This window comes from Lygodium microphyllum, chromosome 4 (genome assembly GCF_053477565.2).
Source record: "Lygodium microphyllum isolate KBCC chromosome 4, Lygodium_microphyllum_v1.1.10, whole genome shotgun sequence".
Classification (NCBI taxonomy): domain Eukaryota; kingdom Viridiplantae; phylum Streptophyta; class Polypodiopsida; order Schizaeales; family Lygodiaceae; genus Lygodium; species Lygodium microphyllum.
In genome coordinates, this window is record NC_141138.1 from 135,950,925 (window position 1) to 135,960,496 (window position 9,572).

The following is a 9,572-nucleotide window of genomic DNA, read 5'->3' on the forward strand; positions in this document are numbered from 1 at the left end:
GTATGCCACGCTCTTGTGGAGTCGGGTCCTGCTTAAGGAGTAGCCTAAATAACCTAAGATAATTACAGGTTGTTACAAAAGCGGGGTCAGGACATGAGGAGAAATCCGCAAGAAAGCGCGTCATAGACTCATCTAGGCTTTCAGTGGTAAAGAGAAGGACATGCTCGAAGGATACTACAATGGAGTTATAAATAATAGGGAAGTCGTACCGCCCGTGGAGGGTGGCATCAAAATCCACCCCTACCCTTCGAGGGTATGCCATGTAGGTAGGGTTGTTCCACTCCAATGTCAGGGTGTTACAAAACGCCATCCAGGCGAGCATGTTGATGTCGCATACTCGCCTCCTCCACAGGGGTTGGCTTTTGTAGCCCTATACAGTGTGTGGGACTTCAAAAACTTTATTTTGCTAGTAGTCAGCCGCTTCTATGCCCCAAGAGGTCGAGGTCTTTTCTCGCTCTTCTAGCCATCTTTGCCCCAACCGGCCATCGACCGCGATTACCTCGTCCATCACCTTGAGCGGCAAGACCCTTCGCAGACTGTTGGTTAGGAGGAAACTAAAGGTGAATGGATCCTTTCCTTGTTCCTGTATCTCCCACAACACCAGTTCTGCGTGGAATCCCGTGGGGAGATCATCAGGGCACCGTGGGAGAGGCGCGGTGGGCAGCACGACTGGTTTGGCTCTCAGCTGTTTCCTGGCTTCCTCTACCATCTTTTCACATCTTTCCCTAGAAGCGGCTTTTCTTTCCGCAGATGGGTCCTCTTGTGGTGGCTCTTGAGATTGTGGCGAGGGGGATTGTGGGACTACATCCTCCCTGAATCGGTTCATATCTATTTCCAGTTCTGCTTCCTCCCCCTGCCGTTCTGCCTGTGTTGCTTCTTCCTCGAATCCGAGGGCGTCGATTTCCTGGGGGGTTAGGCCGGCCGGCAATAGGTATTTTCGTTGCTCATCCAAGCTCAGCCTAACCTCCGCAGGTAAGGTGGCATTTGCAATCCAGCGTGTAAGGCTCTCCGTGCCATGCCGAGCTTTCTCTGCGCCACCTCCAATGACTCTCCTTGCGCTGCGTGGGTGGTGTCCAGGATGGTGTCGAGGAAGGCCTTTTGTGAGTGCTAAAGGCCACTTGGGCAGCTTCTGCCTTGCTCTCTGTGATGATTTTCTCCTTCTCTGCCAGAGCAAGGCGCCGTGCCAACATCTTCACCCTCTTTTCATTGTGCGCAGCCCACTCCTCTGCTCTTTTGTTCATCACTTCCAAGCTCTCTCCTTACTTTAGGGTTAGCATCATGAGTTTCTACTCATAGTCTTCCAACTCCCTAACCAGTCTCTCTTACTCTTCTTTTCCAGAGGTTAGTCGATCTGTCAGGCGCTCGATCTCCTCTTGCTACTCCTTTATGCCTTGTTTTCTCTCCTCGTCCCTGGCATTCAACTCAGCCACAAACGCATCCACCTGAGCAGATTTCGTAGCGAGCTCCTGGTATTGCACTATCAGGAGCTTGTGCTCTCTTTGCATTTTGACTAGTTCTTGTGTCTCGTTTTCGAGCTGCTGTCTCCAGTGCTCCTCCATATCATCCTTAGCCTTCATTTCTTGTTTGAGATCTGCGATCTCCCTCTGCTGCATGGCTATCATCCTTGTTTTATCTAGTTGGAAGGCGGCCACTGATTCCTTCTCGGCTGCCAACTTAGCCACGACTATCTTGTGTTCCTCCTTAGCTTTCTCCAATTGGGAGAGCAGCTCGGCAACGTACTCATCGTAATTAGCCGATGGCGTCATCGTTGTGTGGATGGGCGAGGTTGAGGCTTCTACCTTCTGCCTTTTGGACTCTTGCCTAGATTTCGCATCCGTATAGTTGGCCTCTTTTGTCTTGTGGCCGTGCTTTCTATGCTCTGTCCTCCCTGGCCCATCTCTTTGTTGATGAAGTATCGCATCCACGCCACAAAGTTTGACACGTCGGCACTGGTCGGGATGCTAGGGGTGATGGTGGTGGGTTCGAAAGGCACCAGGAGGGTAGAAATTGGATGAATCGGGGCCTTGCCCTTTCCCTCATGGACTGGAGGTGGCACAAACTCTGGCATCTGTGTGCTAGACCCTGGCCCTTCTCTATGCGGGCTCAGGTTTCCCAGTTCATCTGCTCATCTTTGTTGCTCGATGGACCGGCGTGTGGCTTCCGCCAAGTCCTCTTCCTCCTTCCTTCGCAGCTCTTCCTCTTCCTCATCCACCTTTCTCTTCCTTTCCTCCTCTGCTTTTCTCTGCTCTTCCTTCTTTTTCCCTTTTTCTTCTTTTTCCTTCCTTTTCTTCTCCTCTACTTCTTGTTTCGACGCCTTCTTTGCTTTCTATAATTCTTTTTTTCCTTATGCTCTTACCCCTTCGTCCTCTCTCTCTCCTTGGCTTCTTTTAGGGACTCTTTCTTTGCCCTTTCCAAGTCTTCTCTGTCCTTCTTTCTGCCCTCGTCATCCTTCTTCTTTCTCTGCATCGTCTTCTTCTTGGGTTTCCTAGTTGTCTTTTTGCTTGTCTGTCCCTCCCCTCCTTCTTCTGTCTCAGTTCTATCGGTGGCCCTATCCTTGTCCTGGTGAGGAGGCGACCTCTCTGGCGTTTCTCCTTCTCCTTCTTCTGCCTCTTGTGCTTCCTTCACTACCTCCTAGATGAGCGCAGTCAAGACACCTCCATACCCGATGAAAGAGGCTTTGGAGAAGGCTTTCTTTCTTTCTGTAACTTTAGAAGCGAGAGATTCTCCTCTTGCTGGTACACTTCCTAGGGCCAATGCTTTGGCTACCTGATCAATCGTTTTTCACACGTACCCGTTCCAATCTACTTCGTCTAGGGTATGGGCTGCTACATTCTCCAGCACCGGTATGCTAATTCAATGCATCAATGAATTGTAACGCTAGCTGGAGAAAAGCACATATATCAGCTTGGCCTGTATCCTGGCTTTTGCGTAGTCAGGGATATCCTAGATGCTTATGCCGTCATTTGTAAGCACATCTTCCTTCTTCATTTTCAACATGGCATAAACATCCTTTTTTTTTTTCCTCTCCGTCTTTGGTACCAATCCCAAAGTCTTCTCCACCAAGGCTGGGTCTAACCAGACCTGTACGTGCTTTGCATTTTCTCCTCTGCCCACTGTTACAATACCACATTCTTGATCCGAGTTGTATGTTCTAAGGAACTCCACGCACTTCAGGTGGTCCGGCTCCAGCGAGAACTTTTCGAGATACTTCTTGAGGTTGCATTGTTCAACCACCCTCCTGGCTGCTTCCTCCTTGGCCATCACAACTTCTATGTTGTGGATGGTTCAAAATTTGAGCTGGCTGAAGGCGTGCTTCTCTAGATGGATGTGGTATTGCTCCCTTTCCTCATCTGTGAATGGGAGTCGATGGGCGCGGTCTTGCTGCGACATTTTATGCTCATGCCATAAATCGTAACGTTCATTAGTATTTTCCACATGTCAATTCGGTGATTTCTGGAAAAGAAAAACTCTATGCTTTTTGAATAAATTCATTAGAAAGCCTTGTAGATTTTCCTTTTTAGACTTGGACTTTTTGCCCTTTACTTCAAAGTTTTCCTGCCCATTCTCCTACCCCGTCCATTTTTTCATACTGCATGTTTATGCTTTTCACTACTTTTACTTTGATTTATCCCCTTTGATTCATTTCTCATCTGATTCATTCCACCTTACCCCCTCCCCTTCCATCTTGAAAGGAATCCTTCCTAGGATTGAGGGTCAAAAGGTTAAGGGCTTTCGACATGTTGGGATGGGAGTTACTTGTGAAGGAGCCAAGTATAGAAATTTGGATTGTATTCCAGTTGAGCTATGCGGTCCAAATCAAAGGGTCAAATTTCCACGTGCGTGATGTATGTGAGAACATCTGTGAGGAAGTCACCAAAGTCGACCCGACTTGCAATGTGGAGTTCTTCCTTTGTTAAGAGGCGGTCAAGGTAGGGATTCCACCACGTCATCCTCGGTGTCCTCCACAAGGTCAGTGGCTAGCGCTAGAAAGGATTCATTCATAGGAGAGCGTAAGGCTGGCTGGTGGCCGAGGTTTGCTAGAACTAGAGGCCTTGACAATACATAGTTGCGATTGGGAGTTTCCTTGAGCCTACAGTTGGGCTGTTTGGAATATGGGTGGATTAGGGTCAACCACAACAGATGGACTGCTACAGTCAGCTTTGCTTTGGGGAGTCAGATTGACTTGGTCGGATGATGCCTCCTGTGACGGTGGCTGTTGCTTGGGCCGATAGGTTTGTGCAACTCTCTTGGGCCGAAGCGTAGATGAATCAGATGGCTGGGGCTCTGGGGAGCACTGCGACTTATGGTTTTGAGGTGTTATGGGACGTGGGCTGATCAAGCTTGAGGGTGGCGTATGAATAGTGCCTTTGGCCATGGGGACCTTAGGGATCCACAGCCAGGTATTTCCCTCGTAGTAGCCTTGCGCATGGAAGAGGGCTTTAGGGACCCATTTTTGCATGATCATGCGGCGCTTCCTCTGATTGCGTCTTAGTTTCCTAGGTTTAGAGTTCTGGGTCTTATGAGGATAGGAGCGTCGACTCCTAGGCGGTTGTTGCGGCTGTTTAGGCACCCATTGAAAGCGAGGTTGATGGGCCTTAGCTTTGGCTGCTGCGGGTTGCGGTTTATGGAAGTCGGGGAGTGGCAGTCGCGCACCACCCCCTCCTTAGTCTTGCCTATGGATGTTTCTACCGATGGCTTTGCGGACGGTGATGGTGTCGCGTAGCCCTGGCTGAAAGCTGTGACAATGCGCACGTTGCCTATTGCTAGGTGGATGCATTGCGACTCATAATCAACATTGCAGTGAGTCTGCTTTTTGAAGGTTCGCCCCAGCAATGACTCCATTCTTGCGTTTGTAGCACTTGGCAATACGTAAAAAAGCATTGGAACAGTCTCAGACTCGATAGAAACAGCGACTTTGTACTTGTCAAGAAGTGTGTATGAGTGGGCTCCGTATGGGTTTAATTTGGCAGTTGTGGGTTGAAGTAGCGGTTTGCCAAGTTGGATCCAATGATTGTGGGTTAAGATGTTGAAGTCTGCTCCCTTGTCGATCAAGGCATTGAAAGCACATGTTTGCTTGGCGGTGACCGTAATACGGAGGTAAGCGGGTTCTACGGCTTCCTCATCATCTTCGTTGATTTCAGTGATTATACCTACTTGTACTTTGACCGGCGGTTCTAACAATGGTGGCTCATGTAAAGGATGCGTGGGAGGGAAGTACTTCTTGATACAACTGCCATTGAAGAAGCCTATTCCCTCACCGTCTAGTGTCTCAAGCTCAACATTGCCGGTTCGGCTGATTGCACGAACCTTGAAGGGTCTGAGACCTCTCAATTTCATTTTTTGCTTATGCCCCTTAACTGAGTAAAGGAGCACTAAGTCACACTGTTCAAATTCGCGCTGCTTGACATGCTTGTCGAGCCAGCTTTCACGTCAAGCTTTCTCACAAAGCAGCGCGTGGGTGGCTAAAAGACGAGTTTCTGATATGTGTTCCAGCTCGACTAGGCATTGCGTCCATGCCTCCTTCCCTTCCCATTGTTCTTGAAGTGCTATTCTCAAGCTAGGAATGAATAATTCTAATGGTAGAATTGCCTTACTTCCATAGGTCAGTCTGAAGGGGGTTTGGCAGACAGCCATTTTATAAGCTGTGCGGTAGGCCCACAAGGCTGCCATCAGCTTGTTGTCCCAGTCCCTGCGTGAGGCTGAGACTACCTTAGTTAGGACATTGATAATAATATTATTAGTTGATTCTACCTGGCCATTCGTCTGAGGGTAGTATGGTGAGGATTTGCGATGGATGATAAGGAAGGTGGACAGGAGATGTGCTATTACCTCGTTGATGAAGTACGTGCCTTGGTCACTAACCAGTTTGATGGGACAGCTGAAGCGCGAGATTACTTGTTCCCATAAGAACTTGGCAGTCATCCTCGCGTCATTTTTTCGTGTGGCTATTGCCTCTGCCCATTTTGTGAGGTAATCCGTGGCCATAACGATGTACTTGGCTTGTGAGTACTGCGTCGCAGGATTGATGGGCCCTATGAAGTCGATTCCCCATTTTTCGAAGGGTTGGCGAGTAATAATTGGGGTCAACTCCATTTGATCTTTACGAATCGGGACTTTTGTCCGTTAGCACTCGTCACAATGCTTGACGAATCACTTGGCATCGCGAAAAAGTGTGGGCCACCATAGTTGAGACTACAGCACCTTCCGTGCTATTGTGTCTCCCCACTAAAGTGTCCTCCCGCGATGCCGCTGTGCGCCTCTGAGAACACATCATGTATCTCATGCTCACACGCATCTACGCAGCAATCTGTCTTGCCCCAACCTATAGAGTTGGTATGCAATCAGCTGGTAGGGCTGAATCTTCGGGATCAAGTGCCTAAGTTGGGCTTTTTCTATTGGTCGCTCGGGTAGTCCGTGCTCAAGCACTTGGACTATGTCGTCCGCCCAATATGGCGTTAGATCAGCCTTAAATAAATCTCTCTCGTTGGACAAGTGGAATAGGTGGGCGTCGGGTAACTCGTCAACGATGCCTTGTCCAACGGCTTCTCCTGTGGGAATGCATGACATGTGATCAGCCATGTAATGATGTTTTCCCTTTCGTACTACCACAGAGAAATTGAACTCTAGAAGTAGGAGGAGCCATCGAGCTATGCGCCCTATATCACAAGGTATGTTTACTAAATAGAGCAGGGCTTGATGGTCCACGAAAAAGATGAAGGGTGTGGCCAATAGATAATGCCGGAATTTCTTCACAACGAACACCATGGCTAATCCCTCCCTTTCTGTTGTCAAGTAGTTCATCTCCATCTCAGTGAGTTGTCTGCTAGCAAAGCTCACTGGATAATCTAAGTTGTGCTCACCAGGTTGGCACAACATTGCCCCCATGGAAAACTTAGAAGCATCGATGTGCACTTGGAAGGTAATGGTCCAATCTGGGGCTCGTAGAATTGGTGCTTTTGTTAGAGCCTTTTTCAATTCTTCGTATGCTCATTGGCATGCCTCGGTCCACTCGAAGACAATCAGCAGCTCATACAATGGTCTGGCGATCAGCGCGTAGTTCAGTACAAACCGCGGATAGTATCCGATATGGCCTAAGAAGCATTGAACTCCCTTGTAATTAATTAGGGGTGGAAGGTCAACAATAACCTTGACCTTCGAGAAGTTAGTGGCAATGCCATTCTTCAACACCACGTGTCCTAAGATGCATCCGTGCTTTACCCAAAACTGACACTTCAAGGGGTTCAAGGAGAGACGATATAAGCGACACTGTTCAAAGACTGCGCGGAGTTTGTCCAAGTGTTCGATCCAGGTCGAATGGACACGTAGGTCGTCGACAAAGGCCTCTAACTCATTGTGAAGCATATCCTTAAAGATAGTGCACATGAGACGTTGAAAAGTGGCGGGGGCATTGGTCAACCCGAAGGGCATGACTATGTATGCAAAGACGCCCCATTGAGTGGCAAAGGCGGTCTTGTGCCTGTCTGCAGGATGCACTTGCACCTGGTTGTACCCTGAGAAGCCGTCCAGAAAACTGTAGGCTTCCTTGCCTGCCACCCTCTCGAGCATGTGCTCGATCGATGTAAGGCAATGGATAGTTGTCTCTTTTCGTAGCAGCATTCACCTTCTTATAATTGATGCACACTCGGATTTTTTTGTTCTTCTTCATCACAATGACTATGGGTGATACCCAGTCTGTGTGCTCAATTTCCTAAATAAATCCAGCTCTCATCAGCTTGTCAATTTCCTCTTTGATAGCATGAGCATGTTTTGGATTCATAGGGTACGGTCGCTGCTTGACCGGCATTGTGTCCGACATCATGGGTATGTTGTGAGTCACAACACTTGGATCTACCCCCTGTAGCTCTTCTAAGGACCATGCAAACACGTCTATATACTCTTGCAAGAGAGTGACAAGGCTCGTTTCTTCTTTGCTCGTCAAGTGGTCAGCAATGAACACTGGTCGTGGTGTTTCCTCTTCCTAGGCTAAGTCTACCTCCTTGACTTTGGCTGATCCCTCCATTAGTTTGCTCATCTGGTCTTGACGTTTGGCACCTAACAGAACTACTACCCTATCCCCTTTTTTGAATTTTGTGAAGCGTTTAGGGAGGTCCTGCGGCTTTCGATGTTCTTCTGATCGTGTATCCCTAGGTTGCTTTGCCTTTTCCTGCCTTACCCATCTGCACCTCAGGTGGACGGATAGGTCCCCCTTGGTACGTCTGGTTGTGGGCAGCCTAGGGATCTCTGGATCACTATCCGAACTAACTTCCGATTCAGAGTCAAACCCTCCATCTTCGCTAAAAGAGGTGGTCTCCCCTGGTGGCCGCAATTCAGATGGCGATGCAGTCCTAAGTATTGATGTCGTTCCTGGCTGGGCTAGGCCTGCTTGCTCAAGGTCTATGGCTCCTATGCATTCCAACCAAGCGCAATCACATTCCATGTGCATGGCTCCTCGATCTACTCTAAGGATATGCCTTTTCTGCGGCTTGGCGTCTACTCGTATCTACTCAATTTCTCGTCCTTCAGTGTCATATTCTATGGTATCTACTTCACCCTCGCTCTCATTACTGAAGAATTGGCAATCTTTGTATTCGTCGCTAGAATCTTTGTCATCCGACTGCTCATCGTCTCCTAGGGTTTGGTATGCCTCGTGTCGTTGGTCAGGAACTAGGGCCCAATTATACATGAGGTTTAACTCATGCACCCTGGTCCATTGCCACTTGGATTTCTCTAAGAGATCTTGGAGTGGTTTGAAATTTGCAGCTGGGTTGCCAGCTAGCTGGTTCGTTAGGTATTCCAGTATCCCCTGGAGTTCCCTTTTGTTGGATGGTACTTGGAAGGTGACAGGCTCAAGTTTTCCCTGGCAGCTTCCTGCCATCATACAAACCGGTGTAGAGAGTGCTTCGTTGGACTTGCCGATCGTTTTGATGGCTTGCTCGTACGCCTCATGATTTGAGAATTGCAGGTCGATTATAGCCAGAACATGCATCCAATCCTGCTCATCCTCTGGATATGGGATATACTTGGTCAAGGACCCATGGGGCTTCTTGACCTGAGTGTTCCCTTTGAGCATAGCAGAGATGGCGTCTAGGTTGATTGGTGAGGTCTTCCAAGTGTCCATCTCTATCCTTACGGCATTCGTTCTATTGCCAAGGAAGATCAAGCCGTCACCCCAATCTTCGATGACTCTAGCGTTGCGCATCCAGGGTCGGCCTAATAGGACATCGTAGTCTACTCCCTTCATGACTATAAAGTCAACAGAGAACTGGACACCTGTGATCTTCACTGGCCAATTCTTCAGTACCCTGAATGGCTTCACTCTCATACCGTTTGCTAACGTGACATTAAACCTAGTAGTTTCGACAAGCGAGTTTCCCCAAGTCTGGAGCACTACGTGGCTAAGCACACTAACCCCAGCTCCCGTGTCTACGATTCCCTTTCTTGTTGTGTCGCCTAAGGCTAGGACCGGTAAAATCGCGTGCATCTCACAGCCCTCCCAAAAGGCATTGACGTGCAAGGATTTAGGCACAGAGTGCAGCGTCAAACTTGGCAATTGCGTTTCTGCATTGAGGGTC